This window comes from Panthera onca, chromosome A3 (assembly GCF_046562875.1).
Source record: "Panthera onca isolate mPanOnc1 chromosome A3, mPanOnc1 haplotype 2, whole genome shotgun sequence".
NCBI classification, from domain to species: domain Eukaryota; kingdom Metazoa; phylum Chordata; class Mammalia; order Carnivora; family Felidae; genus Panthera; species Panthera onca.
The window spans coordinates 129,174,826-129,186,526 of record NC_138341.1 but is presented as its reverse complement, the minus strand read 5'-3'; the positions used below and the strand labels follow the sequence as shown (position 1 = coordinate 129,186,526).

Sequence of the window (11,701 nt, the reverse complement as noted above, 5' to 3'; positions counted from 1 at the left end):
CAGAACAGACTTTTTCCATGAACATGAACTCGCTACCAATGACTGACAGTGGTAGTTGATACTCAGAGGGTACTTTAAGACTTTGTTGCAAGTTTTATATAGATACACCAAGATAAATTTGTGGGGATATGAATGGATGTATTCTTTGATAGACACAGTTATTCAGTTGGTGCTTAAGGGAGAATTTTCCTTGAGCATTTGCTGCCAAGTAACATTTTGGTGAGTGAAAAGGAGGCAGTTTGGTTCAGATAGTCCATTTGGAGACAATTAAATACTGCTTTTGCAATTTTTTAGTGACTTCAAGAATCAGATACTAAATCTAAGTGGTATTATTTATAATTTTAAAAACTGCTCAGTATTTATTAAACAAGTATAATTTTGACCTGTACTTGGTCTTTGGTATATACTTGTATGAGTTTTTAAATGAGTAATTTGAAAACAACTTACTTGAGTGCATGTTTGAGGTGAAGTTTGTGAAGGTGCTTTTGTTTGCTTTGGCAAATTATACATACGATACAGTGTTAACTGATGTCCTTAGTGGTAATAGCCATTTTTCCCCTACAGGAAAACTTGCTGTGATCTCTTAGAAAGCATGTATTTTGCAGTTTCAAGGTTTCCTGGTTTTACTAGTCAAAATAAATAAATAAAAGGTGAAACAATTGGGCTTGAAGGCTGGAATTTAGGTAAACCTATGAGGGCTTGTTAAAAGTACAGAAAAAAAAAAAAAAAAAAAAAAAAAAGCCTTAATAAACCAGAGGGTGGGGATGGGTATTCTGTTTAATTGAACTTTTAATAGAAATTCCTAATTTATCTTGGACCTTGTTGGAAATTTACTGAAATTACCTTATTAGAGGCTGCTGTACATTGAACCAACCAAATCTTTGATTCTGGTTCTTAAAGTCTCTGTATAGAAAACTTAGGAGATTGGGCTTTGAATCTCTAAAGATTTCTGGCCCTGGCTATCCTGGAAGTCATTGGTTGTAAACATACCCACTGTGAATTTGTTTTGCTTAAATTTCTCTTTTTTTTCCTTAAACCAGAGTGCAGGAAAAGTTCTAATACTATTTATATTAAAATAAAACGTCACCATGTTGAACAGATTAAGTGTCAAGTAAGTTCACAATTATTGTTTTTGTTTTTTGATGACCCAGTCTGAAGAGTTGCTAAGCTTTTAAAAACCAGAAAGAGTCTCTGATTAGAATAGGCCTTTCCGTGAACATGTAGTTGCTACCAAATAACCAGCTAATAGGCTTTTATCAAGTAAAAATGGCTTTTGGTTTTTGTTATAATGTAAATGCACATACTTATTTGATTATGAAAAGGAGAATTAAATAAGGTCGCTTTACTGGTAACTATCCACAAAATTTGAAAAATATCTACTGAATATAGTTTTTAGTATTTTAAAATGTAGATATTTAGCAGTCTGTTGATTCACATACTTAAGATGTACACACACTGGCTACATGTTTAATTGTGGGAATTACTTTAACGAGGATGATATGGCTGATCTGTTAAAAAGGAGCAGGTAGGGATCGATACTTGGGTAGAGAGAGATTGAAAGAAAAACCTCAGAATTTCAGTAGTATTTTTGTCTTTTAGGAACTATATATAAGTAACAAAAATTGCATAAGTTGTAATAGACTTTGGCAGGTTGAGTCCATTAATGGGAGTGTGTATATATACACACTTCAAATACAACCCGCTTTTTTAGAGTTGAAAATGACTGGCCTGTTATTAAATACAAAGTCCATGCATTAGAGATGCGGTTGGGAAACAGTATGTTAACTATGGAAAAAATGAATTAGACGTTGTAGTTTTTTTTTTAATAACCTGTTAAAATCTTAGATGAACTTTTAAGAAATGTGAAAAGTACAAAAAAATGAAAAATTTTATTTTACGGTAAGATTAGAAGCTAATTTGTAGTTTTTACCAAGATGCTCAAAACTGTTGTGTGATAATCCACGTGTTCATCCTGGACTTTTAAAAGACTTTCACTTTAAAGTCTGTTATGTCTTCCAGAAGATAAAATACTTTTCATGGGGAGTTTAACTTTCATTTATTTGCCTAAGAGACATGAACATTAAGTAAAACTTTGCTCCCCTAAGTAAATAATTTATTTAGATTCACAGAGCCTGACATGTTCTTAGCCTCACAAACTTAGGAAGTTTTTCTTCCCCTAGTTTTCTAAGAGCCTGTGACATTAAGTCTGGGACAAATGGCCATATTTTGCTGCTGTGCATCACTGTCAGTTATACATTTTATGTTAGTTTGGAAACTTGGCATTTAAAATTGGTGAGAAACCACCCCACGCTAACTGAATTGATAATTTTGAACGTAGAAGCCATTTCTTATTTACTCATTGGCACTTTTCTGCCTTAATCACTGAGCTACTTTATGAAAGAGGCCATCTGTGTTTGGCCCAGCATGAGTGGCCACAATTCCATTGTGACTTTATGCTTTTTATAGCCTGATCCTGTTAATTACAAAGTGAGGGAAAGGCTGATTGTGCTCCCTCAGTCTCTCAGGGTCTTAGTACTCCTTAGACCTATGTTTTGGTTGTGACCTACCTTTGCTCTCTGGCAGTTTAGGAGTCTGCTTAAATGAGAATCCATATTCTGCTTCACTGGAAGAAGGCTCTCCTCACGTATTATCAAGCTTCTCAAACTGGGGTACAGAGATGTGTACTTGATTACATTGTGATATATGTGTCCTATCTTAGGAAGTCACAGATAAAATGTGAGCCAGCTACATAAAGGAACCATTTTGATTGAGGGCGCACATTTTCTAATGAGTGTAAAATGCAAAGTTCCTTTCATTCTTTCCATCTGGGTTCTGTCCTCTCCGTGTCTGCAGCAGCTAGCCTCTGCCTGTAGTTCTTTGAAGTGCACTCACAAGCTGCCTTGCTTTTGTTGATCCCTGGTTTAGTTCTAACACAGCAGCTAGAGAAATACTGAAATCTCCAGAATGTCAGCAGTGTTCCAAAAATGAAGGTTCAGAGATTAAGGAGAGCATGAGAACTTTTGGTAGAGTTTACTAAGGGAAGACTGCCCTGAACATATACTGCAGTTTAAGACTTAAGGTTAAGGTTTAACTCAAAAGCATGCACATGATCTACTGTAGGAGACTTGTGCATTGTTTGACCATCCCTTAGAATTAAAAATAAATCCCTACACATCCTAACTCCCTCTCCAGTAAGGGTATAGAGTTATAATTGAGTCACTCAGCTGTGGCTTGTTGCTGTTTATGTGTCACTTTTCACATGACTTGGTTGATGATTTTAGTAAGGGTGAGCTGTGAGTGGAAAGGCCTCTTTGCTGGCCTTTATGGTATTATAATATTAATGGTATGCCTGTTTTATTTGCCAGGCACTTTATGAAACCATTCTCAACCCTCTCAGGATTGTCCTTGTTTCACAAGTGGGCAAATCAAGGCACTGCGACATGCACTGATGAAGTGAGCTACAGAATGTGTCTGTGCCAGGCCTGTGCCTGGAACATAGGCTTTTATAGGCTCCCATGTGCTGTTTGGCTGATGAGGGCACACACGAATGCTTCATGGTGATGTTTTGTGCTTCTGTATCAGAGAGTACCCAAGGATCCTAAGTGGGCTTCACAAAGAGGCTGGCAAGAGAGCACCGGTGAAAATTGTGCTGGGGGGGTGGTTAGTTGAAGTAGTGTGTGTCTAGTTTGGAGTTGCCTGTCCAAGGATCTAAAAAGAAAGTTTGTTTGTGGTCCTGTTGCTTTTTCCAGTGTTTTGGTTTAGGGCAGTCTTATTCCTTCTCTCCTCTGAGCAGTTATTTTTGCTTAGACAGATAATTGCTGGCTTTTGCCCTTCTGCCTTTCCTTTTTCTGAACCCTCTGTGCTCCGTTGAAGAGTTTGGTGTGGAAACCTGTGCTTCCCTTGAAAATCTGCATCTTTTTCTGGTGGGAACTGGCAACAATTGAAAACCTGTATGAGTGGTTTCTTTTGAAATGTGATATATCTGAAAAAACTTCTGTCTGGTGGAAGTACAGAAAAACTCATTAAAATTTTAAGTTGGGGTTGTAAACGTAAGTCAGTAGTTGGAGTTCTTGCTCTCGTGAAAGGGAGACTGGAAGTGTCTTACACAGTGGGCTCAAAGTCCTGGTTCTGAATCAGTTAGGCTTAAAAACAACACCAAGAGAAAACTTGTCTGCAGAAGGTGTTGAGGGTTGAGCCAGCAAGTGGCAAAGCCTGCTGCAAGAATAATGCTTCTGCTACAAAGAAAGCTTTGCCTAAACTTTGACTCTTTGGAGGTAGCTTAGGAAAACTTGAGGTGATTCAAGTAAATTATTCTTTTATTCATGGATGAGGAGAAAACTAACCTTTCCCTTACGCTGGGAAAATTATTTGAGTAGTTTTGATAGAGCATGGAAATGTTACCATTAAGGGATTAAAAATAACCTGTTTTTCGTCTTAGGCGATTTAGATGCGAAGACAAGGACATGTCACTGGAATGATTAAAAGTAGATGTACCTAGATGTCTTCTTAGGCCCACTTGTGAATTGATTTCCCTTGTTCACATGTCTCTTAAGCCAGCTTGTCCACCTAAATTGACAGCAGCAGCACTAAGCTATGGAGTTCTTACGTAGGCACCAGAGCGTTGGAGTCGTGCCCCAACGCTGTGTCCCTGCCTTGCCGGAATGCCTGTTTAAAACGGAGTAAATTGGGAAATCCTCCCCGTCTCATACCTTCTGAAGTTAGATTAGGGTGTTAGAGATGGTCTCCATCCTTTTGGGGTGGGCGGTAAGCTGTGAGGCATCTTTCTCCCTGTCACGTAGAATTGCGTCTACTCCAGTATGTAATATCAGTAAAGGGTTAGGGACCACACCTCCAGTTGCTCAGCTGTCATCTTGTCCCTCTGGCTTCATCTCCCCTTCCATCCATGTATATATCTTAACAGTTTCAGCACACTCTCAGAAGTGCACCCTGAAAGCCATTGGTTCCATTGGTGTTCTGTAGATTCTGGCGGTCACAGCTAGGAATCTCATCTGAAATCCAAATACTCCCAAGTAATAGGGAGTTTCCAGTTACAGGCACTAGTCTTGTAGTCTGAAAGTCTTCTTAAAAGAGAAGTGACCCACATGCTTTTTAAAATAATAAATATGCAAAATCTAGGTCACACCTTTAAGTTTCTATGTGACTGTAAGTCACCTAGGCTTATTGTGGGTACCTGCAGATACGCTATTGCATAAACGTTTTAAGTGCCGCAGAGTTTGTGAAGTTAAGAATATGCTAACTCTTTAACATGAAAAGCTCCCATAAACATTTTCTGTGAAAGCACTGTTATGTGTGTGAATGCGCGTTATAATGTGTATAGGAACAGGTATATGGCAACCACGTCTGAATCTCAGGAATAATAGTCCATATTTTTAAAAAAGATTATATATACTGTGGTGTGAGCTCATAATTTTCAAAGTGATTATTCCAGTATCTGATCTGGTTTAAGATAATAATGATAACTGCTATAAATATTAACTGGTGTCATCTCATTTAATCCTTCTGGCACTTGAACAATGGGGATAGTGTCCTTCTGGTTATACCATAAGGAAACAGACCTCCAGAGGTTGAGTAACATTTTTAAGTTCACAAAGCTAGTAAGTGGCAAGAGTAAGGATATTTGGACACAGATCTGTCCAGCTCTGGAGCTGGAGCTGGAGCTGTAGCTGTATTCTTAATCACTACATTGTACCATCTTTCTTTTGAGCAGAGGAAAACTTTGTTGTGTCCCTATTTGTTACAGAAGTTTGAAGCTGTGAGGTAACAATTTTACATGTGGCTGATAGGTCAGCTAAATTTTTGTTCATAAAAACAATATAGTCTTACTGGAAAACAGATTTTAATGTAGGCTATAGGGTTCAGCCTTGAACTTCACCTTTTGCTATCACTTCAATATCGTATTACCTTACCTTACCTTACCTTGTACCTAAGGCTCTGGTGATTTTGCAGACCTTTCAGATCGCATAGGTCTGAAACGGGTGTAAGCTCTCTCAGGCAATTCTGACAGTTGCTTAGGCCTGGTATGCCACTCTTTATAGACTTCCTTTAGGCCTTTTTTAAATGGGACCTGCCGACCATGGCCAGATGCATTCTCTTAAAGTGCCATTAGAACTGTATCACTTCTCTACTTTAGTATCTGCAGCGTCTCGGTGCCTGCCAGACATAGCAGCAGACTCTAGCTTCACACTCGAGGCTTCTTTCCTGTCCCCGACCTACCCTTCCAACCCTGTCATTCGTTATTACTCAGAAGCTTGACATGTCAGCCATTCTGGACTCTGTGCAGTACTTCCTAAAACTCCTTTCCCACCTCTGGAACTGTGTGCCAGCAAGGGTTTGTTTGTTTGTTTGTTTTTGTTTGTTGTTTTTTTTTTTTTTTGCAGTGAATGCAGATTCTCAACCTAGTGGCCCCAGCTTAGCCTCTATTCCCACCTTCTCCTGAGCTCCCCTGCTGCGAATGAATTCTCCCTTTTATGAAACCTCAGTGCATTTAGTTTGTCACACATCTGACACTTTGCTTCTTTTCCTGTGTGTATTTATGGGGTGTCATCTCTGTAAGTCCTTTCTAGGCAGGGACTGTTCATTCCGTCGACGTGTGTTGAGTGCCTACTATGTGCCAGCCACCATTGTAGATTGCTAGAGATCTAGCAGAGGGGAAGAAACCGAGCAAGGTCTTTTCAATAGACTTTCTTTGCTTTGGATACTGAGATGGCACCCTTGTCTTCTTGCATATTTTAAGGGTTCTTAAGTCCATCAGTTGAGATCAGGAAGATCAGTCTCTGCTAAAAAATGATTCATAGTGATTGTAATTTACAGCCATGACTACCTCTTTACCACACTGTATCAATTATAATTTCAGGTCATAGTTTTACTAACTCTGAATTCGCCTGTGATGAGTATTTAAAATAAAACATTTGAGTCACAGTGTAATTGTAGTTTTGAAGATAATGTGAATGGGGCTGTTTCTTTCCCACTAGATTCGTGGTTTGATATTAGTGAGCCACACCACATGAAGAAAAGAAAACTTAGTAAACTTAAATTTTCATCACTGTGTCACCTTTGAAAAGCCTTCCTAATTTATTTTTGTTAGGACCTCTCCCCTTTTGCAGTTCTACCTTTATAACCATTTGAAAGAAATGTAAAGTCATTTAAAAATTTAACACACGGAAAATCTTTGAAAATCTTTTCTGTACTGCTACATGTTTTAAGTTTATTTATTTTGAGAACGAGTGCACGAGCACCAGCAGGGGAGGGGCAGAGAGACAGAGAGAGAATCCCAGGCAGGCCTGCACTGTCTGTGTAGCCAGATGTGGGCCTCAACCTCACTAACCCATGAGATCATGACCTGAGCCAAAATCAAGAGTCGGATGCTTAACCAGCTGAGCCGCCCGGGCACCCCTTCACTGAGATTTGTTTTGAGTACTCAACAGTTGGGGACCATTAGTATGTTACCATAGAGTCATTCATTTAATACTGTCCAAAAGGTCCAGAATTTTACAAAGGCCTTCAACGTTCCTGTACATCCAGGACCTGCTCTAGAAGATCTGTTCTGTGCAAAGAAATCTTAACAGATGCTTAATATTCACAGTTTTGGCAGAGACTCATCAATGATAAATGCCTCTGATTTCGAACCAGACTGTCCATGCTGATAAAATTATTACCAAACCTTATTTGGTTCCATATTCAGCATTGTTGCCTCAGATTTTCCAGTAGTGACATTTAGTATCTCCTATGAGTAGAATCACAGTATTTGTCCTTTTGTAACCAGCTTATTTCAGTTAGCCTAATGTCTTCAAGGTTCGTCTGTGTTTCCAGTAGCCACATTTTAACTTTTAATTTCATTTAATGTTAACATTTAATTTAAAAATGAAATTAATTGTAATGTGTTTTTAACCTGGTAAATCCAAAGTATGGTCATTTCAACATGTCAATATTTTTGAAAAGGTACTTACAAGATATTTTTCATTTTTTAATTCTAAGTCTTGGAAATCCCAAGTATATTTTACATGTGAAAGCATATCTTAAATGGGCAAAGACTTGAATAAACCTTTCTGCAAAGAAGACATACAAGTGGCCAGTAAGCACATGAAGATGCTCAGTACCCTTCACGGTCATTAAGGAAATGCACATCACATCTACGATGAAATACTACCTCATACGCATTAAGAGGGCTGTGATAAAAAATTAACAGATGTTGGTGAAGATGGGGAGAAATTGGAAGCATTGTGCACTGTTGATGGGAATGGAAGTGGTAGAACCGCTGTGGAGACAGAATTACCGTGTGAAAAGATACTTGTACACCCATGTTCACAGCAGTATTCATAGTAGCTAAAAGGTAGAAGCAACGCAGGTGTCCCATCAACTGCAAAATGTGGCACGTACATAGCATGGAATATCATTCAGCCTTTATTTTTTTTTTTTTTTTATTTTTTTTTTTTCATTCAGCCTTTAAAAGGAAGGACATTTGGGGGCACCTGGGTGGCTTAGTCGGTTGAGCGTCTGACTTCAGCTCAGGTCATGATCTCGCGGTGAGTTCGAGCCCCGCGTCGGGCTCTGTGCTGACAGCTCAGAGCCCGGAGCCTGCTTCGGATTCTGTGTCTCCCTGTCTCTCTGCTCCTCCCTCACTTGGGCTTGGTCTCTCTCTGTCTCTCAAAATGAATAAACGTTAAAAAAACAAAAAACAAAAAAAAAACTTTTTTTTGAAGAAGGAAATTCGGACACAGATTAACACGTACAAACCTGGAAGACATTGTGCAAAAGGAAAAGCCAGTCACAAAAAGACTTTGTGATTCCACTTACGTGAAATACTTAGCAGTCAAAATCATGGAGACAGTAGAATTGTGGTCGCCTGGTGCAGAGGGGAGTGAAATGGGGAGTTAATTGCCTAATGTATAGAGTTTCACTTTTGCATCACGAAAAGAGTTCCGGAGATGGGTGGTGGTGATGGTCAAATGGTATTATGACTGCTTAGTACCACTGAACTGTATACTTAAAAATGGTTAAGATGGTAAATTTTGTTACGTGTATTTTTACACAATATAAATTGATTTAAAAGCATCTCTCCAGTGCCTGGCTGGCTCAGTTGGTGGAGCATGCAACTCTAGATCTCAGGTTGTAAGTTGGAGCCCCATGTTGGGTGGAGACGTTAGTTAAGGTATAAAAAAAATTGTTTTTAAATAAATAGAAGCATACCTCCGTTCATTTCAGGCTAACCACATTTTATGTGAAGAAGAGCCATTTGTGCTAGCATTTACCTTGTTGGAAGGAAAGCACAGTTCTTAGAATAAAAATTTAAAAACTCTCAGCCAGCATTGCTTTTCTTGCTGCATGACTAAATGCTTGAGATGCATAGGTGCATTTCCTTTTAAAAGAAAAATTGCGGGGCGCCTGGGTGGCTCAGTCGGTTAAGCGTCTGACTTCGGCTCAGGTCATGATCTCACGGTCCGTGAGTTCAAGCCCTGCGTTGGGCTCTGTGCTCACAGCTCAGAGCCTGGAGCCTGTTTCGGATTCTGTGCCTCCCTCTCTCTCTGCCCCTCCCCTGTTCATGCTCTCTCTCTGTCTCAAAAATAAGTAAACGTTAAAAAAAAAAAAAGAAAAAAAAATTGCGTGTGTGTAAAAATCCAGAAGGATAAATATACCCAATGTTACCCTTGCCTTTGGGTATGATTATTTGTGTTCCGTGCCTTTTCTACATTTTGTTACATTAGCTCCAGTTGCCTTTTTCTTTTGTTACAGTTATACTGAGATGTAACTCCTACACCATGCAATTCAGCCCCATGAAATCTATGATTTTTTTTTTGTATATTCAAAGAGTTGTGCAGCCATCACCCCACAAAAGAACCAGGTCCCCATTAGCAGTCACCTTCAACCTTCCCCCCAACTCCTCTAGCCTTTGGCAGCTTTACTCTTTATGTCTCTGTAGATTTGCCTATTCTGCACCTTTTGTGTAAATGGAATCATATAACAAGTGGCCTCTGGCAGCTGACGTCTTTCACTTCTTTTACATTATATTTCATACGACGTTTTCAGGTTTCATCTGTGTTGGAGCATAGATCAGTACTTTTTTATGGCCGAGTCATTTCATTGTATGACTATACCACATTTGATTTATCCATTTAACAGTTAATGGAGATTTGGGTTGTTTCTCCTTGGGTGCTAATAATTACTGTGAGAACATTTCGGGTATAGGTTTTCATGTGGATGTATGTTTTTATTTCCCGGTTGCTTTTGTAACAAAAATGAATGGAACTTTATTTGCCAAAAACAGCCTAAGAGGTAGTTGAAAGCAGACCAGCCTCCTGCCTAACCCTGTTCTCCAGAAAAAGAAAAAGGATCACCAAAGCCTCTTCTTTCCCAAGCAGTTTTTGGAGTAGCATGGTTCGAGTATTGATAATTGGAAGGTGGTAAAAGAGAGACATAGGATACGTCTGTTTTTGAAAAGCTGTCATTTTACTTAGGGATACAAAGGTTGTGGTTTTCGTTTTGAAGGTATTATTACGATTTAAATGTCCTTCCAGCGTGACTGTTTAGTGAGTTGGCATTCATGGTGATGGTAAGAGCACTTTAGAGCAAGTGGTCTCAGAACTCAGTTCTTGTTTCAGTTCTCTGGATCTCACGGGGCCATCTGACCTGATATATGTGCGAATTCTTAATCCCAGTTTCACCTCTTGAGCTAGTTTAGTTGAGCTTGTATAAGGTCATTTCAGTCTTGAGTTTTGAAGTTTTGGCGCGTGGAGATGTATCTATTTGACATGCTCTTGTTTATTACCAATGTCAGACATCAGACCTTGGTCCAAATGGGTAATGGGAGGAGGGCTGCATCCTAGATCTGAAGATGACCTTGAGACCCGGCTCTGCTCTGTCACGGACAAACTGATCACCCTTGGGTCAGGTGCTTCACCTCAGTTGCTAATCTGTAAAATGAGAAGAGTTTAGATTAGGCAACCCTGAGGCTCTTTCAGTGATTCACAGTGTTCCACTTTAGAATCGGAATACTCTTGCCCCTTCACTTGAAAAGATACTTAAAGACTTGATAATTACTTCCCTTCAAACCAGACGTGGACTCAGTACAGATTTTTTTTTTCTCACCAACTGAACCACCTAATACTGAAACACGCAGCACATATTTAAAAAAAAAAAAAATCTTGGTTAATCGTCACATGTGAGGTGGCTGCCACCAACACAAATAACACCTTTCAGGAGCATTAATTTAAAAATAATATCCAGGGCATGCCCAGTGAGTGGAACATGCGACTCTTGATCTCAGGGTCATGAATTTGAGCCCCGTGTTGGGCAGAGAGATTACTTTTTTAAAAAATAATAAAATTTGAAAAAAAACCCCAGTAACATCCAGAACTAGAGAAGTGTTGTCCCATTTGACCTTCTGATTTAGCATATCTGGGATAAGTTTATTCAGGGCACCAAAGACATTGACAGACTGGAGCCTGTCCACTGGAGATTGGCTTCTGTGATAGCAGAAGCAATAGTGAAAAGAACTGAGTGTGGGTAACTTGGAGAAGGGGGAATATTTGGGAGGAGAAAGGGTCTGAAAAACGTGGAAGGCTGCCCTGTGGCTAGAGGATTAAAGATTTCTGTACCCGGACTGAGAGCTCTAGGCTTGTGGACAGAGCTTTCGGGCGTGGGACAAGCTTCCTGGCAGGGTCTGTGCTGTGCTCACTCAAGGTGA

The 11,701-nt window shown here is 39.4% G+C and overlaps 1 protein-coding gene across 4 annotated transcripts in view; it reads left to right on the top strand.

Moving 5' to 3' along the window:
- Positions 1-11,701, top strand: part of ADNP (activity dependent neuroprotector homeobox) — a 30,736-nt gene that overhangs the window by 3,259 nt on the left and 15,776 nt on the right. Inside the window, exon 2 of one of the 4 annotated variants that reach the window (XM_060620150.3) lies at positions 1,041-1,111. The exons of the other annotated variants lie outside the window; for them this stretch is intronic. The gene's annotated coding sequence lies outside the window, so the exon portion shown is untranslated. The remainder of the gene's footprint in view (positions 1-1,040; positions 1,112-11,701) is intronic. 4 annotated transcript variants of the gene reach the window in all.